Raw genomic sequence first — 16214 nt, 5'->3', positions numbered from 1 at the left:
TAATTGGCTGGCCTTTTTATCCCTCTTTTTTATTGCTGGACGAGAAGACGTGTGCATGTGTTGTTGGGCTTAATTAAAGGCGGCCCACCCTTTTATCCGTTGGACGAGAAGACGCGTACTAGCCTTGCATGCATGCGCGTAGACCTGCCTCCCCTCGCTCGCCCGTAGCCCTGCCTCCCTTCGCTCGCCCGTTGGACCGACACTGCATGCATGCGCATCGATCGAGCGGGAGCACGCCCGACGCCATAGAGAGCAGCAACCTGACTGACGCAGCAGAGGCACGTAGCGTCTCAGCCATGCAGAAGCTTGTCGCCCAACCCGACCGATGCAATAGTCATCTTTCGGCTCGTTTTAATTGCTCATGTGCGACGTGTACCCTGTTTTAATTGACCCTGTGATACGTGGGGTGAGTACACACTCGATGCCCCCTCGATGCCATGCGGTAGCCGTTTCACACTCGATGCACACCATGACTAGCACCCCTATTTAAGCACGGGTTTTAAGCACCCCCTAACATCATCTTCTCCCACCGTCTCCTAGTCCATCTTCTCCTTCATCTTCATCTCCTAGTCCATCTTCTTCTTCATCTCCAAGTACATCTTCTCCACCTCTCATGCTGGAATATGAACTACACCGGGATGACCTACTGTGTGCCGCCCACCGTCCCCGAGATGCTCTACCCTCCCCAGGTCCAGGCGGAGAACACCCTACGGGTGTGGGCGATCTCGAGGTGGAGGGGTGCAAGGGCGCTCACCGAGTTCTTCCTCTCCGCCGGCTATCGCCACCTCCCCAGGGGTTCTCCGGTGATGTTCCACGTGGAGGAGCTGACCAACAATGGCTATCCTATCGGCCTTATTGTGAGGTTCACCAACAACATTGATGCTTACAACCTCCTCGGTCGTGTTTTTTTGGTGTGGATGCGAGTTTATCGCATTCACAACATACAACATCTTCACGGATCTGGACAACATCTTCCCCAACGGCAGCATGCACACTCTCCCGTACCGCACCGACGGCGACGACGAGTGAAGGAGGAGGAGTTTGCCTTGGAGCTTGGAGCACCCGGTGGTGCCATGGGGAGGAGGAGGAGTTAATTTATCTAGTTAGGGTTTAGGGTCTTATCTATCTATATATGTAATCGTACTATATATCTATGTCTTGCTTATTTATCTATGTAATGGTACTATATGTCGTGTTCATATATGTTCTATATATCTATGTCGTGCTTATTTATCTATGTTCTATCTAGTTCATATATGTTCTATCTAGTTCTATCTAGTGCATGCAAGTGAATGCTCGCGTTCCCGTAAAAAAAATACTACTTCTGTATTTGGATACCCTCTGTATTTAGTGTTAGCGTGTTTTGCAAGCGGTGGCCGTTTTGGTTTCCGAGGCAGGCTGGTGTAAATGATGAAAAGACCACACACCCACCCACCATCTCTTTGCACCACTCCCCCATCTCCTCCTACACAGAAACCGCCGTCCTCCATCTCTTCGCTCCCCCCCATCTCCTCTCTCCCACACGACGCAATCGCCGACGCCATGGACCAGAGCATTGCCTGGCAGAAGGCCGTGCAAGATCTCGCCGGCAACAACCAAGAGATCCGTGAGCTGCTTTGTGAAATCACGGGCTGGTTCCCAAGCATCGAGATGATGTGGAACCACGCCCGTGGCCTGATCAAGGTGATGCGAGAGGACGAGAAGCTCCGTGCCTTCCCCCCGGCTACTGCGTCCCACCTTCCTCTGTCATCCTTTGGGCGACGAGGGAGGTGCAACATACCACCTGTTGGGGAACGTCGCATGGGAAACAAAAAATTTCCTACGCGCACGAAGACCTATCATGGTGATGTCCATCTACGAGAGGGGATGAGTGATCTACGTACCCTTGTAGATCGTACAGCAGAAGCGTTAGAGAACGCGGTTGATGTAGTGGAACGTCCGCACGTCCCTCGATCCGCCCCGCGAACAATCCCGCGATCAGTCCCACGATCTAGTACCGAACAGACGGCACCTCCGCGTTCAGCACACGTACAGCTCGACGATGATCTCGGCCTTCTTGATCCGGCAAGAGAGACGGAGAGGTAGAAGAGTTCTCCGGCAGCGTGACGGCGCTCCGGGGGTTGGTGATGATCTCGTCTCAGCAGGGCTCCGCCCGAGCTCCGCAGAAACGCGATCTAGAGGAAAAACTATGGAGGTATGTGGTCGGGCAGCCGTGAGAAAGTCGTCTCAAATCTGCCCTAAAAGCCCCATATATATAGGAGGAGGGAGGGGGACCTTGCCTTGGGGTCCAAGGGACTCCCAAGGGGTCGGCCGAGCCAAGGGGGGGGGGGAGGACTCCCCCCCCCAAACCGAGTTGGACTTGGTTTGGTGGGAGGAGTCCCCCTCCCTTCCCACTTCTTCCCTCTTTTTTTTTCTCTTTTCGTTTGATTTCTTTCTCTTGGCGCATAGGCCCCCTTGGGGCTGTCCCACCAGCCCACTAAGGGCTGGTGTGTCTCCCCAAAGCCTATGGGCTTCCCCGGGGTGGGTTGCCCCCCCCCCCCCCCCGGTGAACTCCCGGAACCCATTCGTCATTCCCGGTACATTCCCGGTAACTCCGAAAACCTTCCGGTAATCAAATGAGGTCATCCTATATATCAATCTTCGTTTCCGGACCATTCCGGAAACCCTCGTGACGTCCATGATCTCATCCGGGACTCCGAACAACATTCGGTAACCAACCATATAACTCAAATACGCATAAAACAACGTCGAACCTTAAGTGTGCAGACCCTGCGGGTTCGAGAACTATGTAGACATGACCCGAGAGACTCCTCGGTCAATATCCAATAGCGGGACCTGGATGCCCATATTGGATCCTACATATTCTACGAAGATCTTATCGTTTGAACCTCAGTGCCAAGGATTCGTATAATCCCGTATGTCATTCCCTTTGTCCTTCGGTATGTTACTTGCCCGAGATTCGATCGTCAGTATCCGCATACCTATTTCAATCTCGTTTACCGGCAAGTCTCTTTACTCGTTCCGTAACACAAGATCCCGCAACTTACACTAAGTTACATTGCTTGCAAGGCTTGTGTGTGATGTTGTATTACCGAGTGGGCCCCGAGATACCTCTCCGTCACACGGAGTGACAAATCCCAGTCTTGATCCATACTAACTCAACTAACACCTTCGGAGATACCTGTAGAGCATCTTTATAGTCACCCAGTTACGTTGCGACGTTTGATACACACAAAGCATTCCTCCGGTGTCAGTGAGTTATATGATCTCATGGTCATAGGAATAAATACTTGACACGCAGAAAACAATAGCAACAAAATGACACGATCAACATGCTACGTCTATTAGTTTGGGTCTAGTCCATCACGTGATTCTCCCAATGACGTGATCCAGTTATCAAGCAACAACACCTTGTTCATAATCAGAAGACACTAACTATCATCGATGAACTGGCTAGCCAACTAGAGGCATGCTAGGGACGGTGTTTTGTCTATGTATCCACACATGTAAATGAGTCTTCATTCAATACAATTATAGCATGGATAATAAACTATTATCTTGATACAGGAATTATAATAATAACTATACATTTATTATTGCCTCTAGGGCATAATTCCAACACCACCGACCCGACGCAGCGCGCAAGGTGGTGGATGTACCGCTCATCCAGGATGACGGCACCGCAGCCGGATCCTACCCGTCTTGCCTCGAGGACGGAGAGGGTGACCGATGTTGTCCTCGCGCTGCCGGCCGCCGTCCTCGACCCTGAAGTGCAGACCATTCCGCCAGTGTTCACTGGCGGAAACAAGAAGAAGAAGCCGGTGGTGGGTGTGGTGCGCCGCTCAGAGCGCCCGAAGAACCTCAAGAACAACTGAAGTGCGCCGTTAGGGGCTGTTACTGGTTAGGTATGCTGCTATATGTCAGCATATAAGTTAGAACTACTTTTGGTATATGGATGTAAGCTTTGGTTGGATGAACTGTTGCTGGTGTTGGTTGTATGAACGGATGTTGTAGTTATTTGTTGGTGCTATCTGTGCTATCTGTTGTTGGATGAACTATTTTTTATCTATTTGCTGCAGATATGGATATAAGCTAAGCTAAATTTCTGGTGCTATCTGTTATCTGCTATCTGTTGTTGGATGAACAACAATCGATCTAAATCCGTGTCTCAAAAAATGATCCATCATAGAATGGGCACGACTATTTTTTATCAAAGCAACATGGTTGCACCAAGCGGATAGGCCTGTTTTCTATTTGGGCCTACTTTTTCTTCTCACAGTCCTCATCAGCCCATGACCCAATAACGTTTTTTGTTTGACCATGAACTCTGCACCTCCACTCTGTTTTTTTGAACGAGATGCACCTCCACTCTGTTAACTGAAGAATTGCTGCACATTATGAATTGCTGCATTTTTTTCATGAATTGCTGCATTTTAAAATAATCCATTACAAACACAGGCAGGTTTTGCTTCACATAAATTCAAATTCAGCTAACAAATGAAACTAGATTGACACACTGACTCAAACTCTAACAATTTCTAGCGATTGATGAACATCAAGTAAAAGAAACCATAGCAATGACACAGTAATAAAATGCTCCAACCATCATATTTGCTTGCTGCTTCAAATCGATCAGTTGCTTTAGTTGCTTGCCCATTTTCTTCAGTTCACACCCGAGTTCAGCTTGCCCATAACAATGACCTGATCTATCCGCCAAATGGGGGCGTGTTCCACAGCAAGCGGTGCCCCAAAATTGAGCCCTTCGGTTGATCCCTCCAATTTCAACCTCTCAACGTACTCATCGAGCCACTCGAAATACCCGCATTTCTACAGAACCTGAAAAACAGGGGTCGACAACTCATGAACTCTAGATCCAACCCTAGCTCCATCGTCCAAATTTGACGAAAAAAGAAAAAATTGGGAGAAATAGACCATACGATTGGTGAAGTAGACAGATCTAACCTGCCCCGACTGTGGCCTGCTCAAGCATTTCACGAAGTCGCGCCCACGGTTGCCATTTTCTTCCCTCTACAAGTCAGACGCTTCAGAGGCTCCATGCGTGGGCAATCGGGGCATCTTGTTAGCGGCACTGGACCGTACTTCCTCCATTGGCGGGAGGCCGAGCTCGAGCTAGACATCACTCGCCGGCGACGCGCTTCCTCGCCGGAGAAGAGGAAGAAGAAGGTGGGGGAAAGGAGGAAGGGCAAGCAATGGGGGAGGATGGGCTGGCTCGGGTCCGGGCACGCGGATGAGCACGGCCATGCTTATGTGGATAAGTTGTGGGTCCCTCACACATGCGAGTAAGTGGTGGGTCTCATGTTGACGTGGATAACTGGTGGGTCCCGCGTGTCATAACTTAACCCGTTGAGTTTTGCATTTCATGGTTAAATAGAGCCATGTCGCATTGCAGCTATTGTTTGCTTCAAAGATGTCGAACCAGAGCAATTTTAATCAACAACGTCGCACTGCTTTCATTCCACGTCAAATATATCGCACATGAGCTATTGACCCACTCAGATTAGGACTGCTGGGGGTTTGTTTTCAGCACCACCAGAACACAACATGGCTGAATAAAATGCACCCATTCATTTACATCTCCCACTGCGCATCAACTCATATTATATAAAGGAACAAACAAAAAAAGCGAGCTTTCAGAACTAAACACACACAAGTAAAGCACTAGTACCTGGACTATGAAAGCGTAATGAAACTACAGACAGCACCTTGCAAACAGTAACTTTGAGTACAGCTACAATCCTGAGCTATCAGGAGTCACATTTAGATTAGAATTGAAATTTTGTCCACTTATAATTTCTCAAGGTTGTTTCTAAACTTGAACTCGGTCTCATACGTACGCGGCTGCTGCTGCTATGCATGGACACTGAAGAAATAGTTTTGATAAGTTTGAAATTTGATTGATGTAGCACCAAAGAATATATGAATCTACGTGAAGATCGATCGACACTGCGAGACATGATACCTCGATACTGGAATTAACAACTACTCCCTCCGTTCTTAAATATAAGACCTTTTAGAGATTTTACTATAGACTAGATACCAATGTTTTAAATAGCGGGCTACAGCAAATAGCGGCGAGCCTTTAAGTCAGCTATAGCGGGCTATAACGGCATATTTATACATGATACCATTTAGCGGCACCCTACTGAAAAGGTTATAGCTGGCTATTTAAAACTATGCTAGATACGGAGTAAAATAAGTGAATCTATATTTTAAAATATGACTACATACGAATATATGTAGTTTATAGTGAAATCTCTAAAAGGTCTTATATTTAAGGACGGAGGGAGTAAGTACGTAGAGCTATATATATATATATATATATAGTAGTGAGAAGAAGTGCTTAATTAGTTACTCTGTGTCGGTGTACTCAATGGGGTGGAAGAAGGTGTTGTCGAGCCTGGACGTGGCGATGCGGCGCATGGCTGGTCCCAACTTCTTCGTGAAGGCGTGGAAGTCGATCCTGTCCTGCTCCGTGAGCAGATCGCAGTCCTCCTCGCGCATGTTCTCTATGAACTCGGCGTTTTGCAGCATCGACAACTCCGCTTCTTCCGTCGTTTGACTCCGCGTGTAGTGGGCGCGTGGGATCCTTCTCCACCTCCCCGGAGTCCTCTTCCTCGCCGTCGGCGCTGTCGCGGCGGTTGACGAGCGCTCGGCGGCCGGCGCTTCTCCTCCTGCCTGGGGATCCATCAGCTCCGATCGAGAGTGAGACGCGAGGCGCAGACTCCACGCGATGTGTCGCTCGTAATAGCAATCACTTACGGGCGGACAAGAACGGGCCAGCCCATTAGCTGTTCTCCTCGCGATGTCCGTCTCATTATTTTCTGTTATTAATTTTTGTCTTTCGCTATTTATTTTCTCTTTTCTACGTCATGCATTCAGTTTTCTTCGGTTTTTCTTTTTTTCCCTCTTCTTTATGCTTTTAATTTATTTGTTTCTTGGTTTTACTTTATGTTTTTCTATCTGTTTCCTCTTTGTTCTTTGAACATGTCTACTTTTATTTCTTCTTCCAACACACGTTTACCTTTTCATGCACATTGCATATTTTACGTGTATATATCAAACATTTTTTTTACACACTCAATATTTTTTAAACACATGTTTACAAAAATATTTTTTGAATAAAATTTTCAAATGCATGGTGAAACATTTCTAAATGATATAAAACATTGTTTTGAACTATGCAAACATTGTTGTAGATTGTACAATATTTTTTTTCAAATGTCAAACATATCTTTGAAACGTGTGACGTACATTTTTTCAAATGTACAGAATTTTGTAATTGTATGAATATTGTTTTAGATGTCACCTACGTTTTATAATGTGTGACATTGTTTACTTGACACATATTTTTAACAAATATGTGATATTTTTTTACTTTTATTTAGCACGAACTATAATCCCTTTTTTCTCCCAAGTGACAATGTTTCTTCAAGAAATTTGGCCTAGTACTAACCTTCGCAAAAAAAAAAAGTAAGAAACAAATTTGTCTTGTTTCGACAAAACACAAGCGTTTCAATGTACTGATAGAAAGAAGAGTTTGTAAAAATCCTAGGCATGCTCACACTCAAAGATACTAGGAGAGTGGATTTTCTTCCATGCACGAGAGGTCCACATGATTTTTTTGACGGTGCTACGGCGGGCTTACGCCGGCCTGAACCTTTTCAATTAAGAACCATAGAATGTTTACAAGGAAGTAGTCTGAGGGGGGAGAGGTGAGTGGAATGAGGAAAAATGAAAAATGGAAAATGAGAAAGAGAAAGAGTTACATTGGCTGAGAGAAATGAAACAACATGATGCCCCAGTCTCGCAGAGTACTGTATGCGGGCTCTGAGGCACATCTGCTTGACCAAAGGGTGACGTCATCAGCCGCCGAACGAGGGATTAGATGAACTGGCTGAGATTCGTCACATAACACTTTGGCATTCCGATGTTTTAAAATATTCCAAAGGATGGCGATAATGACTGTAGATCTCACTTTGTTGGTAGTTTCGTTGCCCCATTGTTCCGGCAGATCCACAGGAAGCCTTAAGATTAGATAGGTCAACTCAGGCCACAGAGGAGAGAGTTCTTTACAGTGCAGCAACAGGTGATTAATAGACTCCGTTGACCGGCATAGTGGGCACACCGGTGATTAATAGACTCCACAGGATTCAAATGCACGAGCAACCCTTCATTTCACGTGCTCTCCCTATGTCCTGGTGTATAAGTCATTTTACGAAAATCAAATAATCCCAAAACACTTAGACACGGTGCATTAACTTTCATCTTGTTTCTTGTTTTTTGACATGAATAAAGAAATCAACCAATAAAAAACGTGAGACGTGTATGTTTTTAATGACTTGAGACTAGCTAACTAGCACGGCATGCAGTGATCAATTCATTGTATGCATTGACATTAATTTACAAATTAGTATTGATTTCTCTCGTTTTTTTCTCTGATTTGATCACGGTGCATAATCTAAGATGCGGGACGGAGGGAGTAGTCCAGTGTAAAATTCTTCGGCTTCCGAAGTTACTACTACTACCTCGTACTCCTAGTACTAGTTATAGCGAGTTTCCCATTGGCTGTAGGCTGCTACGGCCCTCTCGCCTTCCTCCACTACGCGTTTAAATTGAGCCCTGCAATGCCCAAACGTCACACTATTCACTTTCCTCTGCCACTTTTTGTCGCGTGGAGATGGCAGCTGCAGGCACGAAGGGCGACGGGCCGGCGATCGGCATCGACCTCGGGACGACCTACTCCTGCGTGGCCGTGTGGCGGCCGGTGCACCAACGCGTGGAGGTCATCGCCAACGACCAGGGCAACCTCACCACGCCTTCCTGCGTCGCCTTCACCGACGCATGGAGGCTTATCGGCGATGCGGCCATGAACCAGGCCGACATGAACCCCGCCAACACCGTCTTCGGTGAGTACTATATATGAGCTGACGTCTGAATTCCATTAATAGAATATATACCTCTGGCTTGCAAGATATTTTTCGGCCCTCAAACTTACTCAGCCATTCAGATCCCAGCACCTTTTTTTTCGTTATATTTGGTTACAGCCTATGCTCCCCAGATAATACTAAGAACATATCAATCGAATAATTGTCAAAAAGAGTCATTTTAAATCTAGAAAAATAAAATGTACTCCCTCCTATAAGAGAGTTTAGGTCAGTAATTTCTTTACAGAGGGAGTATAAATGAGTATGTAACTCATTTTCACCACAAAAATTGTTTAATGAAAAACAATCTTTCTTATTGAGATAGTGTTAAATCTTTCCCGCAAAAACCAAAACGATAGTAAATCCGAAAATTATCTCTGATGAGGTAGAAATTCTATGATGTAAACCTTCGAAGCAAGTACGAACCTCTTTAACTAGCAGGGTTCCAAAAATGCCAGATTAAAAGAAATGCAGGTTCAGTTCCCATGTCCACTTAATCCTATATGATTAAATTTGCGGAAAATATTTTTTTTGACTACAACATAGAAACCACAAAATTCAAGTCAGTAGAGAATTCCCGGTGAAATGTGGTAACATATCTATTTTGCAGGGAATCTATTATTTTTGTGAGAACTGAAAACTATGATTATGTAGCTCAACTAAATTATAAAAAAGTAGTCAGTATGAGTTACAAACATATATCATACGTCTCCAGAACTCACAAGTTGAGTGGCTATGTTTCTGCCATGGAAAATTTGTGGCTACACCCAAGTTCATGGCTGGCACCCACTGTGAACAGTAAAAAAAAAAAAAACAGCAAAAAAATACTGAAACTTTGTGGCATTGAACAAATTTCTTTGGTGCTTGCAAAAGTTTGGTGGCCAAATAATATCAAATGATCTGCACACAAATGAAATTCAGATTTTGCACAAAGAGTGCACATTTGAGCCCAAATTTTGTTTTCTTCGTACAAAGCTCTTTGTGTCATTTGGTCACCAAAATTTGCAAGCATGTAATTTTTTTTCATGATCAAAGCCATAAAGTTTCAGATTTGTTTTTTTTTGCTATGTTTTCGATAGTGCGTGTAAATCCCCAAGGTGTAGTAAAACTACTTTCGACTCATATTCACAATTTGAGTGGCTTATTTTTCTTTAGGCAACATCGGGTTGCTTACTAATTTTATTATATCACTGTAAATTTCGTAAATATTTATAGATGTTAGTGGACAAATTATAGTAAATCAAACTACATAAGAAGAAAAAAATACAAATAATTACATATTTAATTAGTGATCAACCATATCATAACACAACAGACATTCAATTTGTATTTGTAACTGGGGCCTGTTTTGTGAAGCTGCTTAGAACCTGGAATTTTGTTATATAGCTGGTTTCTAATAGTCGGGTCAAATGATCTTTTAAAATGTGTTATGCGATGTAGTTGGTCCTTCAATCTGTAATGATGAATTGAAATTAGTCTTGTATTCCCTCATTTTTTTACATCCCTCTATCTTTGCAAAATATATTATTTTAACCAACTACATCGATTTTCTTCAGACGCAAAGCGTTTGATTGGTCGACGATTCAGCGAAGAGTCAGTGCAAGGAGATATGAAGTTGTGGCCTTTCAAAGTCATTTCAGGTCCTAGTGATCGGCCAATGATCGTGGTGCAGTATATGGGCCAGGAGAAGCAGTTTGCAGCTGAAGAAATCTCCTCCATGGTGCTTGTCAAGATGAGGGAGACAGCTGAGGCCTACCTTGATACCACGGTGAAGGATGCTGTCATCACTGTCCCAGTCTACTTCAACGACTCACAACTCCAGGCCACCCTTGATGCTGGCACGATTGCTGGCCTCAACGTCACACGGATCATCAATGAGCCCTCCGCTGCAGCCATCGCCTACCGATTGGACGATACGTCGGTTACTAGTGAAGCGAAGACGGTGATCATATTCGATTTCGGTGGTGGCACCTTGGATATCTCTATCATCCACATTGACAATGGCACCTTTACGGTCAAGGCCACGTCCGGGGACACCCACCTTGGAGGGGTGGATCTTAATAACAAAATGGTGGAACATTTCGTGGAGGAATTCTTGAAGAAACACAAGGCTGACATAAGAAGCAACCGGAGGGCAATGATGCGGCTGAGGACGGCTTGCGAAAGGGCGAAGAGGATGCTGTCTTCCATGGCGCAAGCCAAGTTTGAGATCGACTCGCTCCATGACGCAATTGACTTCTATGGGACCATCACCCGCGCCCGGTTTGAGGAGCTCAACATCGATCTCTTCCGCAAGTGCATTGAGCATGTGGAGAAGTGTCTCAGGGACGCCAAGATGGACAAGTCACAGATCCACGACGTCGTGCTCGTCGGCGGCTCCACCAAGATCCCCAAGGTGCAGCAAATGCTGCAGGATTTATTTGATGGTAAGAAGCTCTGCAAGAAAATCAATCCTGATGAGGCCGTCGCCTACGGCGCTGCCGTTCAGGCCGCCATCCTCAACGGCGAGTACGATCAGAAGGTGCTGGACTTTCTCCTGCTGGACGTCACGCCGCTCTCGCTCGGGATAGGGGTAAGAGATATTGACATGTCTGTGGTGATACCCAGGAACACTACCATCCCCGTTAAGATGGAGGGGAGTTACACGACCAGGTTTGACAACCAGACGGTCGCGAGCATCCCGGTGTACGAGGGAGAAGGGGAGTTTACTAGGGACAACAATCTTCTCGGCAAGTTCGATCTCACTGGCATCCCTCCAGCGCCGAGGGGCGTGCCGTCAATCAGAGTTACGTTTGAAATCGAAGCAAACGGAATCCTGAAGGTTGTGGCGGAGGACAGGGGGACTGGAAACAAGAACAGCATCATCATCAGCAGCGACAAGGGTGGGTTGAGCAAGGAAGAGATCGAGCGGATGGTGCGTGACGCCAACAAATACAAGTCCGAGGGCAAGAAGGAAATGGTGAAAGTGAAGAAGGAACGCTGATGCCCATGAGGTCATGGAAAACTAGGCCTACATCGTACTTCTTTAATCATAAAATCACTCTGCTTTTTGTTTGCATCGTACACTGTTTCGTTTGCGTTTGTTTGTTTAACTGGTGACAGAATCGTCTATGTCGATCTGATCTCTAGTATCTGCATGAGTATATGGCATGCACGTAACATGTTTGGTGTAAAAGCATCTCCAGTTGATATTTCTCCTGGCCTCTCCATCAAATGTTGCACACAAGACACAGCCAACTTTTTGTTAATGCAAGTGTCAAATTTACACAAGGTTATACAAGGCTCAAAATAAAAGTTCTCAAAGGGCAATAACATAGGTACCAATCAGATTACATAGCCTATTACCGGATCACCATACATGAAACAACGGACTTTGAGTGTGCAATCTCACGGGCTCAAAACACGGGTATTCGGCTTATTCAATAGGTAGCCCTTATTAATTATTATGCACAGGAAAAATGCCAGTGAGCGTTTACAGACTGGAGGCTGCAAGTGTACGAACTCAAAACACGGGTATTCCGCTTATAGACACATAAGCTGGGTATGCAATCTCATGGCCAAAAAAGAACACTCGGCTCATCTCTGGGTAAACCGAGTAAGACCTTGAAAAAGCCTTTGGCGTATCTCACGGAGGTACTCGGCTTACATAAAATACTCGGCAACGTTTGTCGCCGCGTGGCATTTACTGCCGTTGCACTCGTTTACATGTAAACCGTGAGGCTGCTTGGACACTTGACTTAGAGCATCTCCAGTTGCGCCTCCGGCAGGCCTTTCTCAGGTTATTTTTTTCATCGACGACGGAAAAACGGTCCAATTGCATTCTTAGAGCATCTCTAGTGGATGGTGTAAATTTGGACGTGTATATCTTCATATACACGTTCATATACACCTTGCTAAATTATGAACCTTCCAGTTTTTTAGTGAAACGTGTAAATTAGGACGTGTATATATTCCAACGGCTATATTTTCAACGACCATATTTCTGATCTATATAAACCACCCCTATCACCTTTCTTCCAGCACACTTCTACCCGTGACTTCTCTTCTCACCTAGATTTCTCTATCGTCTCTCACGCAACACAATGAACACATCCACTTGGGACATGAGTTCTTCGTCATCTTCATCTGGCGACGATGAACTCGTACTTGCAGCATTCGCCGAGCCGAGGAGGAAGAGAGGAAGAACGCTCGACGCCATGGCGGTTTCAAGCATGGACGTCAGTCAATCGATCGAGGAAGAGATGCCGTATTTCTTCTTCTGTGGAACGACTACTTCAAAGAAGTTCATGCTTTCCCTAACATTTGTTTCGACGAAGGTTTGTAATTAGTACACTTCTCTGCTTTGGTCCTTTTTCATTTCCCTGTCTCATTGACTTTTTATGCATAGATTTAGGATGTCGCGTACTTTGTTCAACCGCATAGCTGATGGTATACTTGAGCATGACTATGATGGTTATTTTACGCAAAAAAGAAGTGCTTCTGGAGCTCTTGGGTTACATCCTCTACAAAAGATGACCGCGGCAATGCGGATCCTCACATATGGAATAGCAGTTGATGGTGTTGATGAGTACATCCGGTCCGCTGAGGCTACTAATTTAGAGTCTTGCAAGAAATTTGTGATCAAAGTTTGTGAAGTTTTTGGGGAAAAGTACATGAGATCTCCAAATGAAGAAGACATTGCTAGGTTACTTGCAATAGGGGAGGAAAGAGGATTTCCCGGTATGTTAGGGAGCATAGATTGCATGCACTGGGGGTGAAAAAATTGCCCCCAAAAATGGCATGGCATGTTTAGAGGCCATGTGAACGAGCCCACTATGATCTTGGAAGCAGTTGCTTCACAAGATCTTTGGATTTGGCATGCTTATTTTGGTTTACCAGGGTCTTTGAATGATATAAATGTTCTTCAACGTTCTCCTGTTCTTACAAAGCTAGCCGAAGGCCACACTCCTCCAGTGAATTATAGCATCAATGGCCGTCAGTACACAATGAGGTATTACCTTGCAGATGGTATCTATCCACGGTGGGCAACATTTGTGAAGAGCATACCAGATCCAACTAGCAGAAAGCATAAAACTTTTGCCAAGAAGCAAGAGGGGGCTAGGAAAGATGTGGAACGAGCCTTTGGAGTTATGCAATCCCGTTTTGCCATTGTTCGTGGACCTGCTAAAGGATGGAAACTTAAGAAATCAGTGATGTAATGAAAGCTTGTGTCATAATGCACAATATGATAGTTGAAGAGGAGCGACAAACTGGTCGACAAAGATGCACTTTTGACGCAATGGGAGAAAGAGTCACAGTCTCTCGTACTCATGCAGAAGAACTGAGCTCTTTTATTCAGATGACTCAACGGATTAGAAATTTCGATGAGCATGATCATCTTAAACTTGATCTAGTTGACCATGTGTGGTAAAAGTTTGGAAACGAGTGATGTCCTAGTTATAAGTTTGTAATCCATGTCTTTGTAATGCAGCTATCAATAAAAGTGAGTGATGTAATCCATGTCCTCAACTAGAAGAAAGCATCAAACTGTTCTTACAACAACTAGCAGAAAGCATCAAATTGTTCTTACAACAACTAGCAGAAAGCAGTAAATAGTTCTTACAACAAGAACATATAGCTCACATTACTCTAGGCCGCGAGCAAGGATCTCCTTCTGCTTAGCTTGGTAGAACTGCTTTTGCACATCAGTCATACCACTAGTGTCGATGAGCATGACCCTCTCATCTAATTCAAACTGTCTCCGTGCATCCTCCCTCTCGTTTCGTGCATCCTACTTCTTTTTTAGTGCAATCTCCTGTTTTCGCAATTCAAGTTGCTGCACATACCGAGCATTTCTTGTCGCCTCTTTGATCTCATCCTTCTCTTGCTTTTCTGCCCACACAGTTTCTAATGAAAGCTTGCAAGCAATGTCATCAGCCTTACCTCTCTTGTCCTTCTTCACACCATCAGGTCTTTTCTCATGTTCAAGAGCATCAGTGCGTATCGAGGTAGCATCAGTACGTACCGAGGATGCATCAGCCGGATCATTGGTGGCTGTGCCCGGACTTGCATCAATGGTCTTCTTTTGTTTCTTTAGAGAAGTTTCAAGTTCTCTTGTCAGCCACTTTGGATACTTCGGAAACTCTATGTAGCAATGCATCAATGTGAAAGGCTTCTTTTTTTAGGATCCATTTCCTTGAACAAAATGTGTGCATCGTTTGTCTGCACATATAAATATATGGTTAAAATATGCACAACACATATAGAATATTGCACATCACATATTGGCGCATACCTTTTCTTCTATAGTCCTTCCAGTTTCTTGCCTATTTAAAATCTGCTGAAGGCAACCACAAAATTTAGAGGTCTCTCTATTAATCAATGTGTAACGACAATTGATTGCATTATCATTTCGCTCCGGCCATGATGATTCCTTGTGTCTGTTGTAGTACTCTGAAATTCTAGCCCAATAAGAGCATCTCGGTTTTGATCTGTCCCAACAATATCCAAACTTGTATTTGCCCATGCATGCTGCTATGAGAACCTTGTCCTCATCACTAGACCAATTTTTCCTTTGTTGGATTTTCCTTTCTCTGTTATTGCAGAACGATGCTGACTTGATGGAGTTGCCTGCTCTACAATTGGACTATTTGGTTGTGTTTGTGTGTAACCAAAATCAATGGTCTTCAAGAAGGCTTGGTCATCATCCATCTACAAGCAATCCATCCATACACAACTATTTTAGACCACAATCTGAATCAAATTGACAGCAATAGACAGCTATGTTAGTTTCAGTCCCCTGCTTCCTACCCCTCCCGTCGCTGCATCTGCTCCCCCTCCCATCGCTGCATCTCCCCCTCCTCCCATCGCTGCATCTCCCCCTCTCGTCGCTGCCCCTCCCCCCTCCTCCCGTCGATGCATCTCCCTCCTCCCGTTGCTTCATCTCCCCCTCCCGTCGCTGCCCCTCCCCTCCCCCTCCCGTTGCTGCCCCTACCCCTCCCCCTCCCATCGCTGCCCCTTCCTACCTATGCCCAGGCCGTCGCCCTTCCTCTCCCCAGGCGCAGCTAGCACCGGCCGCCGCCCTACCTCTCCCCAGGCGCATCTAGCACCGGCCGCCGCCCTACCTCTCCCGAGGAGCAGCTACCGCCGGCCGTCGCCAGATCAGGTGCAGGGCGTGCGGCCCCCGTCCCCGCCCTCCCGCTCGTGAGCTCAGCCGAAGAGGAAAGATCCTTACCTTGGGCGGCGGCCGGAGAACAAACGCGACGGCGATGTGGGGCGAGCTCCTACAAT

General features: G+C 45.5%; 2 pseudogenes; both read left to right on the top strand.

Moving 5' to 3' along the window:
• The first annotated feature begins 8698 nt into the window (after positions 1-8698).
• Positions 8699-16214, top strand: part of LOC123402604 — a 113607-nt pseudogene continuing 106091 nt past the window's right edge.
• LOC123402213 lies at positions 13324-16131 on the top strand (annotated as a pseudogene).

The sequence above is a fragment of the Hordeum vulgare genome, chromosome 6H (assembly GCF_904849725.1).
Source record: "Hordeum vulgare subsp. vulgare chromosome 6H, MorexV3_pseudomolecules_assembly, whole genome shotgun sequence".
NCBI lineage: Eukaryota > Viridiplantae > Streptophyta > Magnoliopsida > Poales > Poaceae > Hordeum > Hordeum vulgare.
Note: the sequence above shows the minus strand (reverse complement) of the source record. Positions and strands in the feature narration are given on the sequence as shown.